General features: G+C 63.8%; 1 protein-coding gene and 1 long non-coding RNA gene across 3 annotated transcripts in view; both read right to left on the bottom strand.

Annotated features, from left to right (window-relative positions):
* Positions 1-8626, bottom strand: part of PRR5 (proline rich 5) — a 48356-nt gene extending 39730 nt beyond the window's left edge. Inside the window, exon 1 of one of the 2 annotated variants that reach the window (XM_070411278.1) lies at positions 8581-8626. The gene's annotated coding sequence lies outside the window, so the exon portion shown is untranslated. Of the gene's footprint in view, positions 1-616; positions 698-8580 lie in introns of those variants that run through there. The other variant, XM_070411277.1, reaches the window with a different exon arrangement.
* Positions 8627-26444: 17818 nt separating this feature from the next.
* On the bottom strand, positions 26445-27547 carry LOC139005813 (uncharacterized). The gene is made up of 3 exons (XR_011470707.1): positions 27439-27547; positions 27072-27212; positions 26445-26705 (listed from the first exon to the last, which is right to left on the bottom strand). It is a non-coding gene; the product is annotated as an uncharacterized lncRNA (long non-coding RNA).
* Between the last annotated feature and the right edge of the window lie 307 nt (positions 27548-27854).

Here is a 27854-nt window from a genome sequence, read left to right as displayed (position 1 = left end):
CACCGGGTTTGGGTCTGACCTCGGCAAACCTTCCCGGTGCCGCCCCCACGCCCCTCGGCCTCCACAGGCGCCTGTGCGGGTGGGGCGGGGTGTCTGCTTTCTACCGGCGGCGGACAGAGGCCCACACCGGGCACACCGTGGGCTCTAGAGCCCAGCATCTGACTGCATCCAGGGTGCCCAGCCCAGCCCAGCCCACCTTCTCTGCCCACCCAGCTGAAAGCCCAGAGGGGGCAGGGGACCCTCACCGCGCCTGGTGGGGCCAGGGAAGGAGGCTGCCGGGCCTGGCTGGGCCTGGGCAGGCCTCCTCCTCCTCCTCCTCCTCCTTCCCTCTCGCCCATCCACTGCCCACAGCGCCCACAGCGCTCAGACCAAGGTGACGTCCGACCTTGACCGTTAGCCCAGAGGCCTTTTCCCTCCTTTGGGCTGGTTCTTCCCACTTCAGGATAAAGCAGAGGTCGGCTCACCTGCACTGGCCCTGCCTCCTCCGGGCCTCGGCGTCCAGGCCCGGGCATCCCGAGTGGCCTCCTCTCGGACCCGCCCACTCTGCCCACTTCCCCCCTCCCCCCTCCCCCCTCCCCCCTCCCCCCAGGCTGCCCACGCTCCCTTGGGGCTGCACCTGGGGTTGCGTCTGCGATGACCTCCTTTTGGCTGCTGCTCGGGGCTCTTGTGAAATCAACGCATTTCCTGTGTCTGTGGTTGTCCTTCTCCCAGCCCTGTCCCCAGGGTGCCTCCTGCCGGTGCCCCTGACCGGCCGCCTGGGCCGGGCTCCGACCACAGGCAGCAGAGCCCAGGGCGGACTCCAGGGCGCTCATGGGTCTGTAGCGTCACATTCCAATGGCCACTCCGCCAATGACAAGGAGGCCCGGAGGCTCCGTGACGCGCAGGCTGTGGCGGAGGCCAGCTGCTCCGAGCTGGGCCCTGGGGACACACAGACCTGGATCTGAAGTGCAGCCGGCACTTGTGTTGGCGTGGCCTCAATCCCCCTCTCTGTAAAATGGGGACACGGCCAGGCCTGCCCACAGGGCTGCGTCAGGACCTCAAGGGCTGCAAATCCCCCTCACCCAGCGGCAGGCTGTGGGGGTCCCTCAGCAGATGAAGCTACTTTGGTTCTAAAAGGAGCCTCCCCCGCCCGCCCGCCCATCGCTCAGGATCCCGTCCAGCCCCTCTCCTTGCAGGTCTCTCGCCTCACCCTCCTGCAGGTCCCCAGCCACACCGCACTCACTGGCCCAGCACACCTGCCTCCCCGCACACCTGCCTCCCTAACACACCTGCCTCCCCGCACACCTGCCTCCCTAACACACCTGCCTCCCCGCACACACACCTCCCTAACACACCTGCCTCCCTAACACACCTGCCTCCCCGCACACCTGCCTCCCTAACACACCTGCCTCCCCGCACACCTGCCTCCCTAACACACCTGCCTCCCTGCACACCTGCCTCCCTAACACACCTGCCTCCCTAACACACCTGCCTCCCCGCACACCTGCCTCCCCGCACACCTGCCTCCCTAACACGCCTGCCTCCCTAACACACCTGCCTCCCCGCACACCTGCCTCCCTAACACACCTGCCTCCCTAACACACCTGCCTCCCCACACACCTGCCTCCCTAACACACCTGCCTCCCTAACACACCTGCCTCCCTGCACACCTGCCTCCCTAACACACCTGCCTCCCCACACACCTGCCTCCCTAACACACCTGCCTCCCTAACATACCTGCCTCCCTAACACACCTGCCTCCCCACACACCTGCCTCCCTAACACACCTGCCTCCCTAACACACCTGCCTCCCCGCACACCTGCCTCCCTGCACACCTGCCTCCCTAACACACCTGCCTCCCCACACACCTGCCTCCCTAACACACCTGCCTCCCTAACATACCTGCCTCCCTAACACACCTGCCTCCCTAACACACCTGCCTCCCTAACACACCTGCCTCCCCACACACCTGCCTCCCTAACACACCTGCCTCCCTAACATACCTGCCTCCCTAACACACCTGCCTCCCTAACACACCTGCCTCCCTAACACACCTGCCTCCCTAACACACCTGCCTCCCTGCACACCTGCCTCCCTAACACACCTGCCTCCCTGCACACCTGCCTCCCTAACACACCTGCCTCCCTAACACACCTGCCTCCCTAACACACCTGCCTCCCTGCACACCTGCCTCCCTAACACACCTGCCTCCCTAGCAAAGCTGCCATGTTTGCAAGCCCGCAGGCTGAGCCGGGGCCCCCTCTGGCTTCTGTCCCTGACAGCTCCATCAGCCCTGGGTCTGTGACCTTCAGTCCCTCGTCAGACTGAGTGCCCAGCGGGCAGGGCTGTCACTGGGAGGTCGCCCCAGGGTTAGCACAAGGCGCTCAGACACACTGCAGGGCCACTGAATGAACCCTGGAGCGTCTGAAGAAGACAAGGAAGGGGGGGAGGAACCGCCCACAGAAGGCATGGCCACCACTGGTCCATCTCCTGCCGGCCTTTCCCGTGCTGGGCTAGGCCGGGACCCAGCCAGCTGCCGCCCGCCCTTCCCTCCAACAAACAGATGCTGGGCGTGCGGAGCTGACCTGAGGCCTGATGGGGTGTCGCTCCTGGTCATACTGCTCCGGGAGGAGGCGCTCAGGCTGGGGCCAGCCCTCCTGACCCCCGGCTCTGCACCACGCCTCCCCCACAGCCGCCTCAGCCCCAGAAACCCTGCTTCCCCACTGAGCAGCCTAGAACCCACCGTCTGTGAGGGCCTGGAAAATGGGGGCCCTGTCCACCGACAGGTCACGTGGCCGAGGCCCTGTCTTCACCACAGGTCCCCAGACCCCGCCGCAGCCTGGATGCCATCACTCACTCCCTCCCTCACTCCTCCTTCATTTATCAGACGCCCGGTGGAGCCCTAAGCTTGACCTGGGGAGCCCCGGGCTGCAGGGAAGGAGATTGGAGAGAGATGACTCCCGCAGGAGGCTCTAGTGCCAGACCGAAGACATGAGCAAAGATCCACGTGGAGGGCATGGGACGGGCTCTGCCTGGGGTAGAAATGGGGCAGCCAGGAAGGCTTCCTGGAAGAGGAGGGCATCTGCCAGCAGGGGCTTGAAGAAACAACAAAAGCCCCCAAGTGGAAAAGGGAGGAAAAGAAGTCCAGGCAGAGCCATGGCAGGGGAGGCTCGGAGGAGGGAGGGAAAGGCGGAGGGTGAGCAGGAACATGACCTGCGTGCGTGGGCAGGCAGTGAGGGGAGCGGCAGGGACCCCCGCCCGGCCACCCACCGGGTTCCCATCCATAGCCTGTGTGTGGCCAACCAACCGGCTCCTTCTCACAGCGGCTGGCAGCCAGCGTGGCTCCAGGGACCAGTTCCCTGCAGAACTCAACCGAGAAAAAACTTCCACCTTCAACCACCAGATCCAAAGGCCCCCGGGCGCCGGCTCGAGGTCACTTCCTGGGAGAGCCGTTCGCAAAGCCTGCTGGGGCCTCGGGAAACCAGACCCGATCCAAAGGCCAATCGATGCTCATCAGACGCATGTGAGGACGCGGCAGAGCGAGGACACAGGTGCGACCCTTGCTCTCAAAGGCAGTTCACCCCCAATTCGCAAATCAGAGACAAGGCTCAGAGAGGCGGAGCAGCCGCCAGAGGCCACACAGCATGTAACTAAGCAGCGAGCAGGCCAGGCCTGCACCCAGCCCTCTCTGTTCTGTGGGCTCCCCCGCACGGGCAGGCGTCTCCCGCGGCCCTGGCCGGGCACCCAGAGTGTGTTTTATGAATGAGCGGACAAAGCGTCTGAAAGCCCGCGCCTCCCACGCCGCCTGGCGCCAGGAAGACGCCATCTGCTACTGTTTTTCTTGTTGCTGTTACTCTGGAAATCAAAACCACAAACCTGAAGTCACAGCTCGGCTTCAGGAGACACACGCAGGCCCTGATTCAGGGCAAGAATGGAGTCAGGCAGGGCCAGGGCAGGAGTCAGACAGACGGGGGGACAGATCTCCGCTCGGCCTCGAGCGGCAGAGAGACCCAGCGCACTGACCCTGCTCTGAGCCACGGTGTCCCCGCCGCTAGGGAGGTGCAAGGGGACCTACCTTGGTGGGTGCCGCGAGGACTGAGGAGGTGCGACCCTGCGGGGGTGGGTGCAGGGGGGTCCCGGCCCTCTGGCCTCCTCTGCCTGCGCCCTTGGCCGAGCCTGCGTCCTCCCGCTGGGCGAGCTCTGAAACCCTCAGCACGAACGGCACTGGATGCCCTGGCCTGTGTGCAGCCGAATGGCTTACACATTAGGAGGCATCCGCTCGGCCAAAGGGCAGAGGGGCGAGGGGGGCAGGCAGGTGGCTCCCTGGGCTCCCGGGACTCAGCGGACACGGCCGGGCTGCAGGCCTGGGGCGGGGGCTGCCCCCCAGCTGCACCCCCTGCAGGGACGCCCGAGCTTCTGATAAATATTTTATCGCTGCTCACAGAGCAGTCCCCAGGAAGGTGCCTGGGCCCGGGAGCCCACAGAGCACCCCTTCCTGCCCGGACAGAAGGAAGTGGCTGGTGCGGTGTGGGGAAGTCAGCACCCAGACAGCCAGCTCGTTTCTGTGCCGCTGTGACTTCAGGTCCGCTCAGCGCAGCAAATGCCCGTCAGCCTCACTGTACTGGGTGCTGGGTGCTGGGAGCTGGGTGCTGGGTGCTGCGCTCGGCCTGCCCCACGGACAGTTCCCATCTTCCTCTTCACCTGTCTAGAACACCAGCTCTCTGCTCCTCGGCCCAGTCAAGGCCCTCCTCTGGCCCAGTGCCACTGCCACCTCCTCCAGGAAGTATTCCTGTCTCTCCCCTTCCCACTGTGTGACCTCGGGCAAGACCATCACCCTCTCTGAGCCTGTTTCTCATATGGAACTGAGCCCCCCACTCATGGGGGACAAGGTGAGGTTGTGCAAATGTCCCAGCGCCTGGCCCACACGAGACTCCTTCTGTCTGGGGGCCTGGGACGGCAGGAATCAATCAGTAACTGGTGCTGAGCGTGTCTGGCGGGATGCAGGGTGCACGGAGCCGGCTCCTGCTTGCAGGGATCCACAATGTAAGCGGGGAGATGAGACCTAAATAACAGCAGTAACACCAGTGATCACAGCTACCGAGTTTCGAGCCCCCGTCAGATGCTAGATGTGTAATGTCACATCCCCTCACTGCTCCCCCAGCAGCCCTGTGACGTGGGGTTCTCATCCCCAATTCATAGCTGAGCAGGGACCTGAGACTCAGAGCTGGGAGGGCCCTGCTGGAGGCCACCCCCCTGGCGGGCTGACCAGCTGTCCCGCTGGGCCTCTGGGGCACGACCTTGGGGTTTTCCCATCACCGTCCATGTGGCCCAACTCGAAGGAGACACCACAGAGCAGGACGCGCAGCCACTGACCAGGTCAGCGTCGGGGGACTGCTTGGGGGCAGGGCGCATGCTCACAGTACTACATTGAGTGGAAAAAAACCAGGATCCAAAACTTCATGCGGTGTGATGGCACCCTGTAAGCATAGTTCTACGCGAAGATAGAGCCATTGAAAAGAAGACTGGAAATGACACAAAAATGATATGTTTAGGGGATGAGGTGACAGGTAGAATTGGGGTCTACTTCCCAGACTTTATACAACATGGCTTTGTCGGTTTTTAAAATGAAAAATTTTCGTATTAACAGGATGGGCCTGACTCAGGGATTCCTGGGGCACCTGCTGTCTGCCCTCCTGGGCTGAGCGCTCTCCTCTCTCGCCTCAGGCTGGGTCTCTGGGAGGGACTAGACGGACACAGCTGCCAGGGACGCAGCAGCACCGGGGCCTCCCTTCCCCCCTCCCACGGCGGGCCTCCCAGCACCTCACACCCGGCACCGCCGCCTAAACGCTTTATTCCCAATGAGAGACCTGGTGCACAGAGAGGGTGGGCAGCTTGCCCCGGGCCACACAGCGGCTCCGTGGTGCCGCCGAGATTTAAAACAGGGGACCTGACTCTGGGGTCCCCAGCACTTGCAGCCCCATCCTGGCCCTGCCGGCTCCTCCTCCGGGCCCCCCAGAGCTGAGGGTCTGAGGCCAGAGCAAGTCTACAGGAGCTCCAGCCCGGGGATCAGGGATCCCCGAGTCACTGGAACTGCGCTCACAGACTTCACAGCCCCTCCCACCAAGGGCTCCCTTGGATTCGATGTTGAGACATAAAAGAGGGATGTGGTTTGAAGAAAAGAGAGTTATATTGTCACCGGGAAGCCACCGCAGTGTTCCACTCACCAAGTCTTTACAACACGGAGCTCCCCACTCTAACCCAGGAGACGCCGTCCTCCTCAGCCCCGAGCCCCTGGGGGCCCCCCCGCTTCCTGCCCCCAAAGCAGAGTCCTGACCTGCTGGCCGACCCGAGGACGGCGGGTGGCACCGCCTCCCTGGCAGCTCCCTGTCCGGAGTGCGGCTGTGCCCCCTTTCTGCGTGGCTCTCTTGGCCTCACTGGGGATGCCCCTGCCACGGGCCAGGCGTGAGGGCCTGTGACTGAGTGAGTGACCGAGTGACGTCCCCTGTCCCCTGTCAGGTCTCTGGAGAGCTCTGGGATGTCCTGGGAGGACTTTGGTCACGTTCGAGAACACCCAGGACCAGGGGCACCTGGGCAGGGCCAGCTTTCTCCCCCGGCTCCTGGCCCGGCCCCTCCTGTGTTTCTGCTCCCCAACTGTCGGGGGTCACCTGGGACACGTGGGTGCTGTCGCCCTGCGCCTGCCTTGAGCGAGACAGCTGGCCCAGCAGCCCCCGCCGGGTCCCGCACGGCGCCACCCGACTCTGACCAGGCAGTTTGGCTCGACCAGCACCAGGCCTTTTAAGCCATCCATTAGAAACGACAAAACCCATCAGCTAACAAATACTGCTCGCCCTGCTGGTGGGAAATTCCGTCTACGAGACTGTCCCCATCCCAGGCAGTTCAAACGCCAGAGGCACAGCAGCGCCTGCCACTCCCGCCGCCGGTGCACCCACGTTCATGGCGGGCTGGTGAGGCGGCGGGCACCGTGCCTCCACTACCCAGAAGGGGTGGGTCGTGTGACTCCCAGGTTTGGGATGAGAAATGGAGGCCCAGAGAAGCAGAGTGACCTGCCCAGGGTCACACAGCCAGCCAGGGGCGGCCTGGGATGCTGGCCCAGGTCTGCCTGACTACAGGGCAACCCCCGTCCAGCCCCCAACACGCACACACTTCAAACAAAGGGCCGGAACCCCAGGCTACTTGGCAGGGCAACCCCTGGGGGATCCTAGCGCCCTCTGCCCGAGGGGACCTGTTTGCCAGGCGCCCAGCCGGCCGGGGCCCCTAGGATCAGGCCCTCCTGGGCCCCTGCTGCCTGCCAGCCAGAAGGAGCTACATGACCTTGTCCCACCGTCCAAGGCCACCCCCGGGCTCACCCCTGACTGCGCACGGCAATGGGGTGGGCGGTAAAGTGCAGGCTCCTGGCCCCCCCTCGGAGGCCAGAGGAGCCAGGAAGAGGGTAGTCAAGCCCTGACACGAGGGGCCAGCCCCGTGGTCCCGACCCCACTCCCGGGGCCCCTCGCTCACCCCTGCAGGAAGGGCTCTCGGGTGGGCCCCACGCGGGTCTGAGGGAGCCCCCCTTCAAACACCCCCCCCCACCCCCCCCCCCCCCCCCCCCCCCCGCACACAGTCCAGGGAATGGCCTCTGGGACCCCGGGGGCTTTGGGTACGGTCAGGCTCTCACCAGAGCGTCACTAACCACCTGGGCAGCCATGGCCGCCCCACGCCGTCCAGGGGCCGCCCCACGCAGCTCTCCTTGCTGCCCAGGCCACGGGGGGACGTGGAGGCCGCGGCAGGAAGTGGCCTGGCGCAGAGCTGACCACACCCTCGGGCCTGGGCCGGCGAGCGACCCCCCAGCCCAGCAGGTTCTCCCCACCTGGCTCCACTTGAGCGAATCGGAGCGAGCGGCAGGCCTGCTGCAAACAGGGCCCGGTCCAGGACTCACCTCCCAGGGGCCCACACCCCACCCACCCCCACCCACCCATCTGCCCCACGTGCATGTGGGGTGTCCCCGGCTCTGAGCGCACGGACGCCCAGGCTCCAGCCCTGGGCCTCTGCTCTCAGATGGGCCTGCTGCCCCCCAGCCCACGCCGCGCTCTGCAGGGCCAGCTCCCTGCGGGAAGGTGGCGGAGGCCCGGCCGGGCGGGAGGGGTGGGGCCCGCGCTGGGCAGGGCGACTCCGGGAGGTGTCTCCCTCCCCCCATCTCTGTTTGCTCTCGGAGGCCATGGAGAGGGAGGGCGGGCTGCGATGGGGCGCGCAGGGCCGGGCAGGAAGGTCAGGAAATGAGGCGCTGGACCAGGGCTGGATGGACAGGCGGAGACCCGCCCACGGGGACCCCGAGAAACTCAGACGCAGGTCAGAAAGGGGGCGGGGCGGGGAGACAGGGGAGAGGACGGGCTCGGGAGGTCCCGGGAGGGACCAGGTGGGAGAGGGTAGACCCCCACCCGGGGGACCCCCCACCCCACCCCAGGTCCCCGCATCCGGCGCGACACACGCGCGCGCGCGCACACGCGCCACGCCGAGCCCCCGCCTTCCACGGCCGCGCGTGTCGCCCGCGGCCCACCCTGTCCCTCCCCCGGCGGGGCCTCGGACCCGTCCCCGCCGCTCACCTGGGTCCCCGCGCCACCGCCGAGCCGCTGCCGCCGCGCAGAGCCCTGCCCCGGGCGGAGGGAGGGACCGCGGAGGCTCCGCCCGCCCCGCCCGCCCCGCCCCGGCCGCGCAGGACGCCCGCGCCGCGGCCACTACCCGGGCTGCGGGGAACCCGCGTGGCGGCCGCGGGGCTCGGACACGCCCACCGACCCAGGCCGCGGGGCAGGACCCGCCGAGCTGGGAGCGGGGCCCAGTGCCCCCCTGCACCCCTACCCGGTGCACTGCGCAGGCTGCGGTGGTGTCCGCCCAGGGAGGGGGCATCCCGGTTCCCGCGGTGCCCACTTCGGCTCTCAGGTCAGCAACGCACCCCTGGGGTGTCCTCTAAGGTCCTCTGAGCGCCCCCTCCCCAAGCCTGGCCTGTGGGGCGCTGGGAGCCAGGAGGGGACATGAGTCCCGGCGAGGGCTGGGGGACCCAGGCAGCCAGCAAGGCTTCCAGCATCGGACGGCTCACTGCTCCGCTGGCGCCGCCTGGACTGGTCAGGAATTCCAGTTCTTGGGCTCCCCCTGCCCAGACTCACAGAATCGGGGGTGGGGCCCAGGAATCTGGGTGTAACAAGCCCTCCAGGCCAGGGGATTCCCAAGCCCCTGAAGTTTGAGAAATCCCCCCACTCCCGTAAAATGCCCAGCCCCACCCCGGCGTCTAACAGGGTGTTTTCACCCTCTGTAAAAGGCTCGCCCTGTCTCCCTTGTGACCCCATATTGGGTGGGGGTGGCTCCTGGACCAGGGATTTCCTGAGGAACAGCCGGTGCCAGTGGCAGCCAGGAAGCTGGTGCTGCTGGGGCCAGGCCTGTGGCTTCGGTGATGGTGACGGGTCCTCATGTGCTCACAGGTAATGACCGAAAGGTTTGAAATGCGATTGTGCAAGTATTTTTGCCCACATTCAACACTAACCGCCCCCTCCTCCCCCACACACATCATTGTGCGTATTTGCAGGTCAGCCCTCTGACCCCGAAACTGTGAGGGTGGGGCGGGCAGGCGGCAGCCTCCTGTGACCAGAGTCCAGGAGAGGAGGTGGCCAATGGTCGTTCAGGGCCCTGGGTAGGGTAAGTCCACCTGAGCCACAGGCCACAGCGTCCCAGATATGGGAGGGCATCTGGGCAGAGGGACCAGCTGGGGCAAACACACCTGGTGTGTCCCCTGGACCACTGCCATCCCCTCCCCCACTCACGCTCTTCCTTTGCCCTGTTCTCTTTTCCTCTTTATACTTGGACTTGGCCTTCGGTATATTCCACAGTTGCTTATTTCTTCATTGTTTAGTTTGTCTGTAGGATATAAATTCCTGAAAGAGGGGACTTGTGTGATATATATATATATATATATATATACACACACACACACATATACTAGTGGCCTGGTGCACAAAATTCATGCACATTTAAAGGGAATTAATTAGAGGAAATTTATATATATATATATATATATATATATATATATATAATTGATTTTTTTACAGAGAGGAAGGGAGAGGGATAGAGAGTTAGAAACATCGATGAGAGAGAAACATTGATCAGCTGCCTCCTGCACACTCCCCACTGGGAGTGCCCTTGACCAGAATCGAACCTGGGACCCTTCAGTCCACAGGCTGACGCTCTATCCACTGAGCCAAACCGGTTAGGGCTAGAGGAAATATTTTAATAGTTCTATTTGCCCTTTCTCTATAATAGAAGTGTCAGAGATGAAAGGAAATTAGTAAAATGTATATGAAAATCTCCCTCCTGTCAGAGTCTTGTGCGCACCACAGGACCCAGAGTCGAGTCCCTGCCCACCACCTGGATGCGCTTCGAAAACGCAGGAGACCCAGACCTGGTCGGCCCCACCCGCATTGGGTGAGACCCAGACCTGGCTGGCCCCACCCCCATCAAGCCCCGCCGGGCTGGGGGCGCATCCTCAGGTCTCCTGGCCCGGTGCGGGCGGTGGAGGGGGCGGCCTGAGGTCCCTTGCCTCGACCAGGCGCCATGCAGCCTCAGGTCCCTGCTGTTTGGTTGTGACATTATGGTGTCCCAGCTAATTTGCATATTTCTTTATTATATCGATAGATATTATTGACTTCAGAGAGGAAGGGAGAGGGAGAGAGAGAAACATCAAAATGAGAGAGTATTGATTGGCTGCCTCTTGCATGCCCCCCTCCCCTTACTGGGGATCGAGCCCACAACCAGGGCATGTGCCCTTGGTCAGAATCGAACCGGGATCCTTCAGTCCACAGGCGGACGCTCTATCCTCTGAGCAAGCCGGCCAGGGCGACTTGTGTCTTTCCTTTACCCCAAGTGTGCCTGGTGGGTAGACAGTGTTTGGCACCAGCAGGTGCCCCCTAGATGTTTGTTGAAAGAAGGAGCGAGTGAGTGACCCATAGTGAGTGGTGCTGGTCACTTCCTCCGCAGCACCCCCTGCCCCCCAGGCCCCTGCGCCGCCGGGCTCTGTGCCCACCTGGTGCCTGGTTGGGGCTGGCCGATGGAAGGCAGCCGCTGGCGATCCTGTGCCACTTGGGGCAGGTTCTGCCTTCTGCTGGGACCCAGACGGAAACAGGTCGATCTTTGCCACTTTATGGAATTGGGAGCTGAGGCTCACAAAGGTTAGAACACGTGCCGAGCCGAAGACCGTCATGGACACCTCAGAGCAGACATACGCGTGGCCAGTGGTCCCGTGAGAAGACGCTCCGCCTCCGACGGCATCGGGGAAACGCACATGAAGACAGTGAGGGGCCCCGATGCTCCCATTGGGATGCGACGGCCCTGGCGACACCGAAGGCTGGCGAGGACGGGGAGCGGCAGGAACCCTCATTGGCTGCTGGTGGGAGGGCCAAAGGCCCAGCCAGCCTGGCGGCTTCTTACAAAACGAAACGTCCTGTTGCCGTCCGAGCCCGCGATCGCACTCCTTGGCGTTTACCCAGAGGAGCGGAGACTTGTTTCCGCACAAAACCCTGCCCGTGGGTATTTCTGGCACCTTCATTCATAAGCGCCGGGTGTCCGTCAGGAGGTGAGCGGATGAGCTGTGTGTTCAGACAACGGGAAGCTGTTCAGCACGTTTTTAGTCACTTTTTTAGTCATCAAACCGCGAAAAGACACAGAGGAAACTTCGCTGCATGTGACTCCGTGAGCGAAGCCCATCTGAAGGGGCTACATAGTGTATGTTTCCAACTGCACCACATCCTGGAAAAGGCCAAACGGTGGGAGACGGTGAAAAGATGAGCTGTTGCCAGGGGTTAGGGGAGGGAGGGAGGAGGAGGTGGGACGTAGAGGACTTCAGGGCAGTGACACTGTTCTTCATCGCACTGTAGTGGTGGGTACATGTCATCACACATTTGTCCCCACCCCCAGAGCGAACCGAGTGTGAACCACGGAGTCCGGGTGACAGGACGCCTCGGTGGAGGCTCATCAATGGTAACAGACTCTGCCGGGCGCTGGCCACGGGGGAGGCTGTGGGTCTGTGGGCAATCTCTGTACCTTCGCTCAGTGTACCTGTAACCGAACACCGCCCTGAAAATTAAACTCATTAAAAAAAGCCCAAGACCACGTGGCCAGCGAGGCAGGGCCGGTGCTTGAACTCAGGCCCTTCTGATCGGAAGCCCGAACGTCTGCTCTACGGGGGGCCGTGAGCTCTTCTCCGAGGGCCCAGGGCGGGGGCAGCATGAACACGGCCTGGGTGATCCAGAAGGCAGCGACCCTGGAGCCCCGGAGACTACTCCTGCTGTGCTCCCAGCATGCCCTCTGCCTCCTCCGGCCCCCGAGGGAGAGCTGGGTGTCCCCTGGCCTGGCGGGACCTGTGTGTGTGTGTGTGTGTGTGTGTGTGTGTGTGTGTGTGTGTGAGGCCCCTCCCCCGGGCACCGCTGCCTGCATTCCCATTTCCTCCCCTCGCCCTCCGAGTGAGCCCAGTGCCCCCCGTGGGGCAGGGCCCTGCAGCTGGCAGCCCCTGGTCCCGAGATGCACCCTCTGAGCCTCAGCTCCTCGCCTACGTGGGGATGTCACACCTGCTGTTTCACAGGTCTGCCTTCGTTTCTTTACTATCCATTGGCTAATGGAGTCATTACAGGTATTGAATGAGATTTCGCCCTTAAGAAAAGGCCCTGCAGAGCTAAAGCCCTGCATGAAATTTCATCCTCTGAGGGGGCGGTTCCACCTCCCCACATGGCCCCCACGGAGACGGGCCCTTCTGGGGTCTCCAGACACCCCAGTTGGCCCCGAGGGCCTCTGGGGCCGTGCAGCCCTGGGTGGAGGCCTGCACACTCGGAGGGCTCTCTGCACGGGGAGGGCTCTTGGAGACACCTACCTGGCCACGCAGACAGGGACACCGGCCAGCAATGAGCAGCGACCCGCCCTGGGTCACACCGTGGGCCAGGCTTGCAATGCACCCTCCCAGGTGCCCACGTCCTCCTCCCGGAGCCATGAATAGATGACCTTCATGGCGAGAGGAGCCTGGCAGGTGCGATGCAGGCCCTGCAGATGGAGCCATCCCGGCTCCCCAGGTGGCCCGATTGCCACGCGGATCCTTGCAAGAAGGAGGTGCAGAGAGAAAGGGCGGCGTGACAGCCGGAACAGAGAGCCTGAGGCGCTGCCCATGGCGGGGTGCGGGGTGGTGGTGGCGGGGGGCAGGTGCCTCTGGGAGCTGGAAAGGCGTGAGCTGGGTTCTCCCGGAGCCCTGGAAAGAACACAGCTGCTGACTGCGGCCTCCAGACGGGAGAGGAAAGATCTGAGTTGTTTGAAGCCCGAAGCGCTGTGGCCAGGGGTGAGGACAGACACAGGCCACCAGCATGCACAGCAGGCCAGGACTGGACGCTGCTCTCCTGCTGCTCAGCCGGCTCCTGGCCCGGACCCGTGCCTTCCACGGGAGTCTATTCATGACGCTCCTGCAAGCTCGGGGCGCATGAGGAAGAGGAGGCCCCGCCGGAGCCCAGAGCTGCCGCTGAAGGAGGCAAACATTGCCCTGGAGGCCGGCGTGGGTGACACCCTCCGGCGACTCTGTCCCCCTGGAGGCCAGCGCGGGCCTCCCCCGCCGCCACCTGGACCGCCTGCCCGCCAGCTGCCGCAGGGGCTGGACTCGCAGCGCTGGCCTGTGACCGCGGACGAAGGCAGCTGCTGTGCAGCGTTTGTGACTTGAAGGGAACACAGCACAACATGAGTAACAATAACATGGCATCTGCACTGGGGACCGGCTTCTCTTTTGTGCTGTAGCGTCTCAGACTTGACCTTGTCTCAGATGCTCTGTCAGGCGGCCCCGAGCGGGCAGGCGGCCCCTCCGCACCCGGGCAAGCAGCTGTAGTCACAGCAGGGCCTGGCCGGCCTGGAAGCCGTGACCAACAGCAGGAGCTGCTTAGGCACCCCCGTCGCCTCCTCCTTCTCGTCCCTGGACTGGGACGTGCTCGAAAGCAGGAGCCTGGCCTTCAGCTCCGGGTCCCCGGGTGCAGCCCAGGGCTTGGCCCACAGGAGGTGCTGGGTGAGTGTCCAGCAAACGGCGGACGTACCTTGTGGAGCGCCGTGTAAAGTCAGCACCCGAGAGGCGTTTTGACAAATGCATGTCTCACCTGGGCACACACCTGGGCACACACCTGGGCACACACCTGGGCACACACCTGGGCTCCAGGCTGGGCTGGAGAGGGGGGGCTCTGGCTTCCGGACTCCCCACCCGTTGGTCTGGCTCCTGCACTAGTTTTATCTGCTCAGGTCCTGTCCCAGCTGAAAACCAGGCCCTCTGTCCTCAGCACTGGCCTGGCCCCGGGCCCGCTGGCCACAGCAGGGTTGAGTCTGGGACAATTCAGGGAGCGTTCTCCACGTGCCTCATCGCACTGGGCTCTGAGGTGGGGGCTGGGGTGCAGGTAGGGGCCCCCGGGATCTCTGGGGGTGTGGGGTTGGAGTACAGAAACCATTGCCGCCACTTGGTGTGACAACGCCCCTGACACTGAAGGCCCAGAAAGGGCCCCGGGGAGCTGGACATGGAGACCGCCCAGGAGCAGCAGCTCCCCAGGGAGGGGGGCCTCTCGGGACTCCCAGACCAGTGCTCGTCCCACAGGCCCGCGCCCTCGAACACAGAGCCTCCAGGTAAGGACTCTGGGCCTGGTGCCTGCCTGTGAGGGGGGGTCGCGGCTCAGCCCCAGCTGCTGGGCCAGAGCCGGGTGCCTGACAGGGTGACCTCGCAGGACCCAGCCTGCAACCAGGCGTGAGATCCCTCTCCCAGGCCCCTCCCTCCCCTGGGATTTGACTTGGGGATGAAGGGGTCTGAGTGAGGGAGGTCTTTCCCAGGCAGGCAGCTCCCCCAGCACCCCCCCCCCCCCCCCCGCACCTAGGGCCCACGCTGCGAAGCTGGCAGCCTCTCCCTGCCCTGGGCCCAGGCATCGGAGGCCAGCGGGCCAGGCAGTCCCGCCAAGAATCTGTCTTCAATCACTGCTTCCCGATTTCCCGAACAGAACCAGCCTGGCCTCCGCAGGAAACCCAGGCCCAAGTTGCCTTAAAATAACTCGAATCCTGGGCGGCCTCCTGGGCAGGAGCAGCCCCAAGCCCTCTCCCACTCTGCATTCCGGGGGGCCTCGCTCAACGCAAGGGCCTCCCCGCTCCCGGGGCGAGTGGGGGGAGGCGGTTTATGGATGCCACAGGGCGTTCTGCGTGGGAAGGCTTGTTGCTGGCACCTAGACTCGGGTCCAGGACTCCAGGACAAGTGGGGATGGGGCAGTGGACATCCTGTCTCCTTCCTGCCCCCCTGGGAGCCCTTCAGTCTCTAGCCATTTCCTGTGATGTCAGCTGCGGGGTTTCTAGCAGTTTCCTGACCCAGTTGGTGAAGTTCCCTCCCACACCTACATTGCTGACAATGAAAATATTTTTTTTTGTCATGAATGAATTTGGTCGCATACTTTTTTGCATTTATTGAAATCATATGATTTTTAACATCTTTTTTTGTTCTGTTTATGAAAGTGAGTGCCATCGTCTGATTTTTGGATATTAAGCCAACCTTGCATTTCTGGGAAAAAGCCCACCTGGCCACAGTTCATTGTGGTCTGTCTGTGTTGACGGTTTGCTAAAAGTGTGCCCGGGAATTTACACGTGTGTTCGTGAGTGATATTGGTCTGCAATGTCCTCTCTCTCTCTCTCTCTCTCTCTCTCTCAAATATGTCCTTGCCAAGGCTCGGTGTCAGGTGATGATAACTTGTTAACATTTGGGACTCGCTCTTTCCCCTCTGGTTCCCGAAGGGGGTTTATAAGGTTGGTGTTATTATTCTTCCTTAAATGTGTGATGCTCTCTTGGTACCAGGAGGCGGTGTCTTAACAGCCGTGTTCGCCCAAGAAGGCGCCTACCTGGGTCTGCAGGGCCAACCTGCCCAACACTTCTCGTTCACCACACTCCTGAGCACCTGCCCATCGCCTGGGCGGTCACTTCTCTCGGAGACCTTGTTTATTTTGATAAAACGAAGGGAAGACTGTCTTGCTGTGAAATTCAAAAGAGAGAATATGTGAAATTGATCAGGATTATGCCAAATGCTTCAAAAAGTGCTTGTTTTATTCCTCTACACTTATGGCTTAAACCGCCACACACACACACACACACACACACACACACACACACGTATTAGCCCTGTAACTGATACATGAGAGGAAGCTTCAGGAACCGCTGGATCCAGGGGCTCCGAAGATGTCATTGGACTGTGATGGCCTCCTCTTCAGGCAGAGCTGCCCCTGTGCCGGCGAGGGGGCTGCCAGCACCTCCTGCCTCCCAGCCGAGCAACCTTACCAGAAAGAGTGGGTTCAGCAAGGACCCTGGGGCTCGCCTGTGTCGGCCTGCGGGGTCCCATAGCCATGCCCGAACGCTCACTGTGGCCCTGGGGTGTCCCATGATGCCTGACCAGGCCAGGGTGCCTGGCCCATCCCGGGAGCTGAGAGCACATGGCTATACTGGGGGAGGGTTCGCAGAAGGAGGTTGGTGCCTGCAGGAGGCCAGGGTGTCGGGCAGGACAGGCACAGGGATGTCGGCACGTCCTGGCCTCATGGCTCTACCGGGAGAACAAAGCCAGCGGAGCTCTGGGGCCCAGCCTGACCTGTGGGGCAGGGAGGGCCGACCCTCCCAGCCAGTCCTGGGACAGGCAGGTGTGCAGGCTCCGGCCTCAGGGGTGGGAAGGCCTCATCGCCTACTTCCCCAGGCCTGTCACCCCTGCTTCCCCCGTCGTCCTTGTCCTGCCCTGTGTAAGCAGCCGGCTGATGGGGGGTGCAGAGCAGATGTTTGTGGGTGACCAGCTGCTCCCCCTGCTGCCGGCAGGATGGGAATAAACGCTCATATGATTCCCCCCTGTCTCTGCTGAATTGGCTCAAGTCGTGACAGGCAGCGAGGACCCCTTGGTTGTCTGGTCACAGAACGAGTGGGTGGGTCGCTGGGCGTGGCACCAGCGCAAAAAGTCTGTGCTGCACCTGCTGGGTGTGGAGCCAGACCGGCGAGGAGGCGACCCCCTTTTAACAGGGTTTTCTAGGCCTCACGTGGGCCCCACGGCTCTAAGACTCCGAGGAAGTGGTGTGGGGGGAGAGGTGGGTGTGGCAAGTGTGGCCGGTTCTCTGTGGTCAGACAGGAGGCAGGGGAGGAGATGGTGGGAGGGTGCTGCTTGTTACAAATCCTCTTAGCCCAGCCGGCATGGCTCAGTGGTTGAGCGTTGACCTATGAACCAGGAGGTCACGGTTGGATTCCCAGCCAGGGCACCTGCCCGTGTTGCAGGCTCCATCCCCTGTGTGGGGCGTGCAGGAGGCAGCCGATCCATGATTCTCTCTCATCACTGATGTTTCTATCTCTCCCTTCCCCTCTGAAATTAATAAAAACAAAACAAAACAAACCCCAAATCTGCTTCGCCCCCCCCCCCATGTAGGCGGAGGCCTTCACCTGTCTGGTCCCCAGCAGCGCCCTGTGTCCTGCTCTGCCCACAGCTGAGCCCTCCCCCTCCGCGCCCCCCCGCCCCCCCCCCCCCCCCTGCCTCCTGGCCTTTGCTCCGACCTGACCCGGCAGGCGGGAACCAGGACTGATTCCGCCCTGAAACCGACCACCTGCTTCCGACTTTCTCTGGACTTTGGGCAAGTACTTGCCCCTCTTGAGCTGCCAGCCACAAAGGGGAGGCGCAGACGCCGGCTGTTTAAGCTTGGAAAGCCACGGGGCCCTTGTTCAGGGGGAAATCCAGCCCGCAGCCGTGATGTGATGGAAGCGTTTAAAACCATCTATCAGCCGCCACCACCATCTCCTTTACCAGGAGGGGAACTGCCACAGCGAGCGGGCGGGGCAGTGAGACCCCAGGGCGAGGACAGGCACAGAAGGTGGGTGGGTCCCAGCAGCCTTGCTGGCCTGGTCCTGATGAGTAACATCGCGGGCCGGGGTGTGTGTGTGTGTGGGGGGGCGGGGGCAGGCAGGAGGTGGGACCCCCCCCAACACACACACGTGTGTCCTGAAAGGCACTGTGGTCCTGCGTTCCTGGCCATCTTTTGGGGATTCTGCGGTGAGGCAGTCGCTGCCATGGCCGCTATAACCCATGATCACAGACTGGTGGCTACTGCCTCACAGTCTGGAAGCCACAAGTTCAAAATCAGGGTGTCCCCAGGGCCACACGCCTTCTTCTTTTTTTTATTATCGATTTCAGAGAGGAAGGGAGAGGGAGAGAGAGAGAGAAACATCAGTGATGAGAGAGAATCATTGTCTGGCTGCCTCCTGCACGCCCCACACTGGGGATGGAGCCCACAACCAGGGCATGTGCCCTGACGGGGAATCGAACTGTGACCTCCTGGTTCACAGGTGGACGCTCCACCACTGAGCCGCCTGGCCAGGCCCTCACCCCTTCTGAAGGCTCCAGGCAAGAACCCTCCCTGCCTCTTCCAGCCTCCGGGGACGGGGACGGGATGCTGGCAGTCCCTGGTGACGCTGGGCTCAGCGTAGCCCCGAGGAGGGCTGTGTGCAAAGCGAGGGGCAAGACTCAAAGAACAAAGAGAAAGAGGCAACCAGATGGGACCCTGAGGAGGAGGTGGCTGCCAGGCTGTGGGGGAGGGGCTTGGAGAGGCCCCGCCCCGTCCCCGTGGCTTGCGTGGGGCAATGCAGAGCCCTCCCTTCTCTCCCCTGGTTCTCTCTAGGGCTGTGCCCAGCTAGAGGGGGCGGGTTGGGGGAAGGGACAGGGGTGAGCAGGGAGCCTGAGAAGGGGCTGGGCTCTGCCTCCCGGTGGGCGTGGGGTGAGGCCCCATAGGCTGGCGGGAGGGGCACATCAGATGGCTCAGAGGAGCTGTTCAGGTACGAGTGAGATGGCCCTAAGCTCTGCCGGCTCCGCCCCTTTGGGACCCCAAGACGCAGCGGCCTCTGACCCTGATGTTCTGCGTTTCAGGGGAACTGTCCTGGGGCGGGAGGAGGCTGCTGTGGCGCCGGCCTTGCCCAGGCCTCCCCTCGCTCCCTCGCTGCCTCCATGTAGTTGCTGAGCTTGTCCCAGATGGGCTACTGGATGTGACCAGCAGAAGACAGAAAGCTGATGCCAGGAGGGGCCACGGCTCAGGGCAAAGAGCCAGGGCTTCGCGGTGGAAGGCCCGGGTTCTGATCCTGCGCTGTGAGCCTCAGTTACCTCGGATGAAGTGTGCCCAGCCAGGGGTGGACTGTGGGCATGTGCACGCCTCACACTCAGGGGTGGTTGTGAGGAGTCAGCAAACCAATCTAGGGAGCACCTTGCAGCAAGCCTCCCCTTCCCCTCCCCCCAGGACCGGAGGATCCGCCCCCAGGCAGCAGGGGACAGGGCGGGGCAGAGTGTCCAGACACCTGGAGGAGACAGGGGCCCTTTTGGGACCCCGCCCTCTGGCTCCCCGGACAGGTGCTGGCTATTCCCTGCTGACCCTGCGAGGCCACTGTCCGGGTCCTGAGTCCCTGCTGGGGCCTGGGTGGGAGGGAGGGGTCCGGCCCGCCATCGATGGGAGGGTCTGGGCACAGGGCCTCTGCCAATCCATGCTCCCTGCAGGTCCAGGAGCACAGCCCTGAGTCCTGGGAGGGGGTAGGGACCAGCGATGGAACCAGGGGAGCCGGCAGATGGGGTCCCCTGAGCGCGGGCTTCTCAGAGGTGGGGCGACAGTGCCTGAACTAGGAGGGCTGAACGGTGTTCTCTGGGACAGCGGTGTTCCCTGAGCCGCACTGTTCCGGGCTGTAGAATGGGATATAATCCTTCCCACGTGGGCATGGTTTGTGTGGTGCTGAGGTTTTATGAAGCTGCTGTGTGCCCAGCCTGGCACCGGCCCCAGCGGCCCCTCCAGGCTTGATTGCTTCTAGAGACGGTGGGCTCACTACCCCAGGCTGTCACCTGAGCGCTCACTGTGGGGCGCAGTTTGGAGAAAGATCTTTCTCCTCTAACTCCCCTGCTCCCCTCTCCCCTGCCTCAGCCGGACTGTCCTCCGTGGGCTGGGTTCCTGGGGCCTCAGCTTGGGACAGAGTGAAGGCAGGGAGATGGATCCAGACCACACTGCAGTGACCGAGGTAAGAAACCCGCCGTCTCTACTCCTTTTCCTTTAAAAGCTGGGCCTGTCTTTTTTTTTTTTTTTTAATATATTTTATTGATTTTTTACAGAGAGGAAGGGAGAGAGATAGAGAATCAGAAACATCGATGAGAGAGAAACATCGATCAGCTGCCTCCTGCACATCTCCCACTGGGGATGTGCCCGCAACCCAGGTACATGCCCTTGACCGGAATCGAACTCGGGACCCTCCAGTCCGCAGGCCGACGCTCTATCCACTGAGCCAAACCGGTTTCGGCGGGCCTGTCTTTTCATACCCTCCGCCCGCTCTGCCTCGAGCCCCCCCCCCCCCCTCCTCCTCCAGCACCTGCCACGGAGACACAGCGCCCCAGAGGGGACCGCCTGGGCCTCCTGCGATCACCAGCCGCCCCTCCCCGAGGCTGTGGGCTGAGAAAGAGGCAGTGGCCCAGCGAGGGGACTGTCAGGCCCTGGAGCCAGGCGTGGCCGCAGCTCCGGTTCCACATGTAGCCTGGCCCGGCTCCGTGGAAGGGGCCGTGGAGTGACTGCCTCCTCCCCACCCCCACTCCCCCAGCTGCTTCCTGGCCCAGCTGCCTGCAGGCACCCCGCCCCCCGGCTCCCCGACAGGTGCTGGCTATTCCCTGCTGACCTTGCGAGGCCACTGTCCCGGCCCTGAGTCCCTGCTGGGGCCCGGGTGGGAGGGAGGGGCCCGGCCGCCATGGACTCCTGTCTGCCTGGGCAGCAGGGCCTGGGACCCCCGGGGACCCAGCTCACGTAACCCCCCCCCCCCCCCCCCCCCCGGGGTCTCCAGGCCACAGGAACCAGGTTCCCGCAGCGCAGCCCGGGATGTGCGGGCATCTTTCCCGGCTCCTGGCAGCCGGAGAGCTGTGGTCTGGTCAGTTTCTCTGTGTCCAGCCCCCGCCCAGCCCCAGCCCAGCCCCCACGCGCAGGCACCTGGGCAAACCCCTCCCCCAGCATCGCTCCACTCCGCGTGGCTGCCGGAGGGACTTGCGGTGTAAAAAGGTTTCTCTAGTGAAACGGAAACATCTGCAGGCGCGGGGCGGGGGGAGATGAGTGGCTGAGGCCGCCGAGTGCGATCCGGGCTGTTCTGGGAAGAGGCGGGAGGGCTGGGGGCCAGGTCCCCTCCCTCCCCTCCCTCTCTCCCCTCCCCGTGCTGTCCACGCGTCTCCTCCTTCTCTCATGACCCCCCCCCCCCTTGTCCCACTTACAGGTCAGGATGCGCCTGGCCAAGGCCATGGACCTGGGTCTGTGGTTCCTCCAACCGGGCACCGTCCTCCCAGCCCCGCGCCCCCGTACCACCCCCCCTCCCCCCCCCGTCAGACGGAGGGCACGATTCCTGGGGCTCAGGACCCTCAGCAAACGCCTGTGGCAGGCGGGGGGTGAGCCCCCTCAGGGTTCAGGTCAGCAAGGGCAGAGGGGAGGGCGTAGGCGATGGGGACGCAGGCGTGGCCACGGCCGGACACCGGGGCGGAGGGGCCCGCTGGCGGGGCCCGTGTGGCTGTGCCTCTCGGGAAGGAGCCAACCCCGCGATGTCCCCCCCGGAGCCCAGGCTGAGGGACGTCCCGGACTCGGGAGCCCTCCCGGTTGTGGGCGCGCGGCTGGGGCTGGACACGGGCACCGAGTCCGTGCGCAGCGGGCGAGCCACGCGGGACCCCGCGTCCCTCCCCGGCCCGCGAGGCAGCCGCTGGCACCGGGTCCGGAGAGCTGTCAGGGCGCGGGAGAGGCTGTGCACCGCGTGGAATTACAGAATCCACGGGGCCCACGAACCACATAGGAGGGTGTCAGGGCGAGGAGCGCGCAGGCATTAGGACCGAGGGAACCGCAGCTCCCAGCGACGGCGCGGACCCGGCGGGAGGATGTTCTCGGGCCTCCTCCCCCCGCCGGCCCTGGGCTCTGAGGGCGGAGGGAGAGCAGGCAGCGCCTCTGCCGCCACCAGCACCGGCCCTCGGCTTCCGTCCGTCCGTCCGTCCGTCCGGTAGCCCATTGCACAGGTCCCGCCGTGGAGGGAAGCGCGGCATCTGGGCGGGGGGAGCAGGCGGCCAGGAAATAGCGGAGCAGCTGGTTCCTTTCCATCTGCACCCGCGTCCTCACCGCCTTCCCGCCGGCCCGCCTGAACCCCCAGCCCCGACTGGGCTCCGCTCGCTCCCTCGGCCTCCCGCCTGCAAGTGTCCAGCGGGCGCAGCGGGACAGCCCTCCCTCCGCGCCCCGCCCCGCCCTCCCCGCCCCTCCCTCCGCGCCCCGCCCTCCCCGCCCCTCCCTCCGCGCCCCGCCCCGCCCTCCCCGCCCCTCCCTCCGCCTCCCCGCCCCGCCCTCCGCCTCCCCGCCCCGCCCTCCGCCTCCCCGCCCCTCCCTCCGCCTCCCCGCCCCGCCCTCCGCGCCCCGCCCCTCCCTCCCCTCCGCGCCCCGCCCCTCCCCCTCAGCAGGTGCCTCCTCTCACCTCCAGGCTTCAGCTGAGACAACTCCGTGGGGAGCCCTCCCGCCCCGCGGAGGCGCAGCTGCGTGTCCGTGGGCTCCTCCCGTGGAGGAAGCGCCTCCTGCCGTTAAGCTCCCGCGGGCCTGTCCCCGCCCGCAGCTCCCAAGCCCTGCGGGTCCCCCTTCAAACTGAAACGGGCTTTGCACCTCTGAGGGGGGCAAGATGCCCGCGGGGTGGCCTTTGACGGGGGTCCTTGGCTTCTGTAGGTGAGCGAGTAGGAGTCCTGGCCAAGGCACCCCGTGAAAAGGAAAAGGGGGGGGGGCTTGCACCCCAGTTCGGTGTCCGGTTAAAACTGGTCTTCCTTCCCCCCTCGGACTGACCTGGGCGGAGCGGCGGGGCCCTCGGGGGCCGCCACTGGAGGAGCGAGAGGCCAGAGCCTCCCCACGAGCGCAGTTCAGGCTGTGGGTCCGAACCCCCTGACTAGCAGGTCTGCGAAATAAAGGCCCAAGCCTCCTCCCTCACTCCCTCAGCGCTGGCTGACCGTGCTCCGTGCTCTGCGACACCGCTCCAGGCCGAGCCACTCAGCGCGTGGGCCTCAGTTTGCCTCTCTGTGAAATGGGCACCACGGGCCCTGCCTCGCCTCCGCTCCTCCTCCTGCTTCTCCTTTGTCCTCACGAGCCGGCCACACTCACAGCGCTGACACCGGGCGGGCGTGCGGGGGTCCCCTCCACCCCGCAATTCGGGACGCGGGCTGGTGTCCCACAGTTGAACTCGGCGCTGACACTCTCTGCCCTGAGGTCAGGGCCTCAGTCCCACGGGATGCCAGACGCCTGTCGCCAGCACCGGTCCCCAGGCTGCCCGGAGCTTCTGTCCCACTCGGCTGCCTCGAGGCCCCCCGACCGTCCCCCTGGGATGGAATGACCGGCTGGCGGCTCGGCTCGAAGGGAAACGGCCACCAGCTTGTTAAAGGGTGTCCTTCAGAGCAAGGGCTGCAGCGGGTGAGGCCCGAGGGTCCTGCCCGGGGCTTCTGGGCCTGAGGAGTTGGGGTGCCTCACCTTCCGGGGGTGGATGTGTTCACCCCCCTCCCCCGGGAGCTCTTCGCCCCCCCCCCCCATTGGGTTTATGGAGGCTTCCTCACGGGGCACAATCCATCAACTCTCCGTCCGCGCTCCCCGCTCTGGAGGAGGGGGTGCGGCTGACCAGTCCCAGCGTCTGACCAGGGCTTGGTCGTTCTGGTGACCACGCCCCACCGGGGCCCACCCAGGGGCGGCCGCATTGGAACAGACGCTGCTCCGATCACTCAGGAATGTACAGGTCCAGCAGCTCTGTGCCAGGGACGGGGGAGGCCGCGGGTGGGGGGGAGGGGGAGGCAGGGACCCCCGGAGATTTCTACCACCTCACACCAACCTCAGGTGCGAGGGGCCCACGCACGGAGCAGGGGTGGGTGGGTGGCTGTGGTCTGAGCCAGCCAGCGTACCCGTGACTGGCTGGTGTGTGTGTATGTGTGTGTGTGTGTGTGTGTGTGAGTGTGTGCACGCGCGTGCACAGAGGGGATGCGTATCCCTGAGGATCCAGCCAGTTTAGGCCCAGTTTGGGGTGTGTCTGTCTTCTCTCTGAGTCCTCGCTTCCCCTGCTCAGTAGGGACCAGGCCCCTCCCTCCCTCCCTGTCCCCAGTCCAGGCCCCTCCCTCCATTCCTGTCCCCAACCCAGGCCCCACCCTCCATCCCTGTCCCCAGGCCAGGCCCCGCCCTCCCTCCCTGTCCCCAGACCAGGCCCCTCCCTCCATCCCTGTCCCCAGACCAGGCCCCTCCCTCCCTCCCTGTCCCCAGACCAGGCCCCTCCCTCCCTCCCTGTCCCCAGGCCAGGCCCCGCCCTCCCTCCCTGTCCCCAGACCAGGCCCCTCCCTCCATCCCTGTCCCCAGACCAGGCCCCTCCCTCCCTCCCTGTCCCCAGACCAGGCCCCTCCCTCCATCCCTGTCCCCAGACCGGGCCCCTCCCTCCCTCCCTGTCCCCAGACCAGGCCCCTCCCTCCATCCCTGTCCCCAGACCAGGCCCCTCCATCCCTCCCTCCCTCCCTGTGCCCAGGCCAGAGCCTTGGCACCACTTGGCTCAGCGCGGGGATGGCCTGTTGGCTCCCATGGGGCCTGCGCTCACTCTCGGGGAGGCTGGGCTGTGAAATCAGGGCAAAGAGCAGTGCTGACTCTTCCCCTCATAACTTCGTGAATTTGGCTGGATCATCCCCTCCCACACCCTTGTTCAGCCTGGAGCCACTGGGGCCAGCAGGGAGAGGCACACAGGCCTGAATGGTGGGCATCCCTCATCCTCATCCCAAACAGCATCACTGGATGGCCTTTCTAGGCTCCCGAAAACCACCCATCCACCCATCCATCCAAACACCCATCCATCCACCCACTCACCCACCCACCACCCATCCATCCATCCACCCACCCCTCTATCACCCATCCATCCATCCATCCATCCACCCATCCACCCACTCACCCACCCATCCATCACCCATCCATCTATCCATCCACTCACCCATCCACCCACCATCCATCCACCCATCCACCTACCCATCCATCCATCCACCCATCACCCATCCACCCATCCATCCATCCATCCATCCACCCACCCATCACCCATCCACCCATCCACCCACCCCTCTATCACCCATCCATCCATCCATCCATCCACCCATCCATCCATCTACCCACCCATCACCCATCCACCCATTCACCCACCCCTCTATCACCCATCCATCCATCCACCCATCTACCTATCCACCCATCCATTCATCCACCTACCCATCCATCCATCCACCCATCACCCATCCACCCATCACCCATCCACCCATCCATCCATCTACCCAATCCACCCACCCATCCACCCACCCATCTATCACCCATCCATCCATCCACCCATCCACCCATCCACCCATCCATCCATCCACCCATCCACCCATCCACCCATCCACCCATCCATCCATCCATCAATCCACCCATCTACCCATCCACCCATCCACCCATCCACCCACTCACCCACCCATCCACCCATCCACCCACCCACCTACCTATCCACCCATTCATCCACCCACCCATCATCCATCCATCTACCCAGTCACCCACCCATCCATTTACCCTTCCATCTATCCACCCATCCATCTATCCACCCATCACCCATCCATCCATCCATCTACCCAATCCACCCACCCACCCATCCGTCCACTCACCCACCCACCCATCCATTCACCCTTCCATCTATCCACCCACCCATCTACCCATCCACCCATTCACCCACCACCCATCCCCCCATCCACCCATCCATCCATCCATCCACCCACCCATCACCCATCTACCCACCACCCATCCACCCATCGCCCATCCATCCATCCACCCACCCATCACCCATCCACCCACCACCCACCCACCCATCCACTCATCCACCCATCTATCCATCCATCCACCCATCCACCCACCCATCCATCCATGCAATCACCCACCCACTCATCCATCCATTTATCTCTCCATCACTGCTCCTCGTCTCAGGGCTGCTCTGTGGGGCTCCTGCTGGTGCTGTAGAGACAAGCCTAACCAGTCTGGGTTTTGATCGTGGGAACTCATGGTAGGAGACAGAGGCAGGCAGGAGGCGATGGTGCTGGATGAGGGCTGCCCAGAGAGGCTGGGATGAGGCCTCCTGGGCTTTCTGGGGCGGGGGGGGGTGGTGGTGGAGGATGTGGGGGGATTTGAGTGGGAGATAACGCTGTGGGGCCTGCCTCGCAGGGTCCCAAATCCTGGCTAAGAAGTCTCAGGTGGGGCGGGGGCTTTACAAAGATCAGTTCACATGCCACACAGTTCACCCCCTTAGAGCGCACAATGTGGCTCTTAGTGTATTAGGAGGTTTGTGCAGCCACCAGCACCCCATAGTTCTAGAACGACTTTATACCCCCCCCCCCCCAAACGCTGTGCCATTGCGTAACACCCCAGCCCCTGGCAACCACCGTCTGGCTTCCTCACTGAGCATCATGGCTTCAGGGTCCTCTCGGCGGAGCAGGCGCCAGGGCTTCGCTCCTTTTTATGGCTGAACCACATCCCACCAGAGGGACGACTCCCATTGGCTCGTCCGTTCGCAGCTGAACATTTGGATGGTTTCTCCTTCTGTTGAAGGTTGGGAATAGCGCTGCTGCTAAGTGCGGTGCTTTGTATTCTTCTGAGTCTGTATTCGGGGTGGAAATGCTGGTCACACTGTGACTGCTCCAGTGTACGCCCCAGCAACGTATTAGATAGAGTTCCAACAGCCAACACTTGTTATTGTCTGTTTCCTCCCCTTTCCCTCCCTCCCTCCATCCCTCCCTCCCTCCCTCCCTCCCTCCCTCCCCCCTTCCCTCTCTCCCTCCCTCCCTCCCTCCCTCCCTTTCCCTCCCTCCCTCCCTCTTGCCTCCCTCCCTCCTTTCCTCCCTCCCTCCCTCCCCCCCTCCCTCCCTCCCCCCCTCCCTCCCTCCCCCCTTCCGTTTTGGCATAGCCATCCTAGTAGGTGTAAAGGGGCATCTCATGGCTTGGATTTCGTTCCCCAGTGACTAACAATGTCAAGCCTCTTTTCATGTGCTTATCAGCCGCCTGGATATGTCCTTCGAAGACATGTCTCCCAATTATTTGATCATTTTTAACCGGGTTATTTGTTTTCTTTAATTGAGTTGTAGCAGTTTTTTATATTCTTTGAAGCCTAAAAGGTTTTAATTAAAAAAAAAATAGTTCGTTGGTTTTGAGAGAGAGAGGGGAAGGGAGAAGAGAGAAACATCCATGTGAGAACTCAACCTAGATCGCTGCCTCCCGGACGCCCCCTCCCCCAGGGGGTCTGGGATTGAACCGCACCCCTCCCGTGTGCGGGATGACCCCATCCACCTGGGCCAACCCACTCGGGGGCCCCGGGGAGGGGGCCTGCCACTCACCAGCCGCCGGATCGAGTTCCCTTCCCTGCGGTCCCGTCCCGTCCACAGGGCGGGCAGACAGTTCCTGGAGGGGGGTGATGGGGAGGGACGGTAGTTTCCCTGTTTAAGCCTCAGGGAACTCAGGCCTGGCACCCCGGCCCTGCCCCCCCCCCCCCCCCCCCCCGCGCCGTGTCCCGGCCCCACCCCCATGACGAGGTGCCACCCTCCGCCTACTCGGTGGATGTGCCGCCTTCTCCCTACCGGCCAGCAGGTGGCGGCAGAGCCCACAGATCCCATCGCGGGCAACCCCGGGGCGGCGCAGGTTTAGGGGTAAAAGCGCACGTGCGCCCGCTCCGCACCCCCGGGCTCAGCACTCAGCGCCCCGCCGCGCGTGGGGAGCAGACGCCTGTGCACCGGGCCTGGCCCGGGGCCCGGGG

Source organism: Myotis yumanensis, unplaced genomic scaffold (assembly GCF_028538775.1).
Source record: "Myotis yumanensis isolate MYYU_CA2020_CCGP unplaced genomic scaffold, mMyoYum1.0.hap1 SCAF_3, whole genome shotgun sequence".
In the NCBI taxonomy this organism is placed as follows: domain Eukaryota; kingdom Metazoa; phylum Chordata; class Mammalia; order Chiroptera; family Vespertilionidae; genus Myotis; species Myotis yumanensis.
The sequence above is the reverse complement of the archived record's forward strand: the minus strand, read 5'-3'. Positions and strand labels throughout refer to the sequence as shown.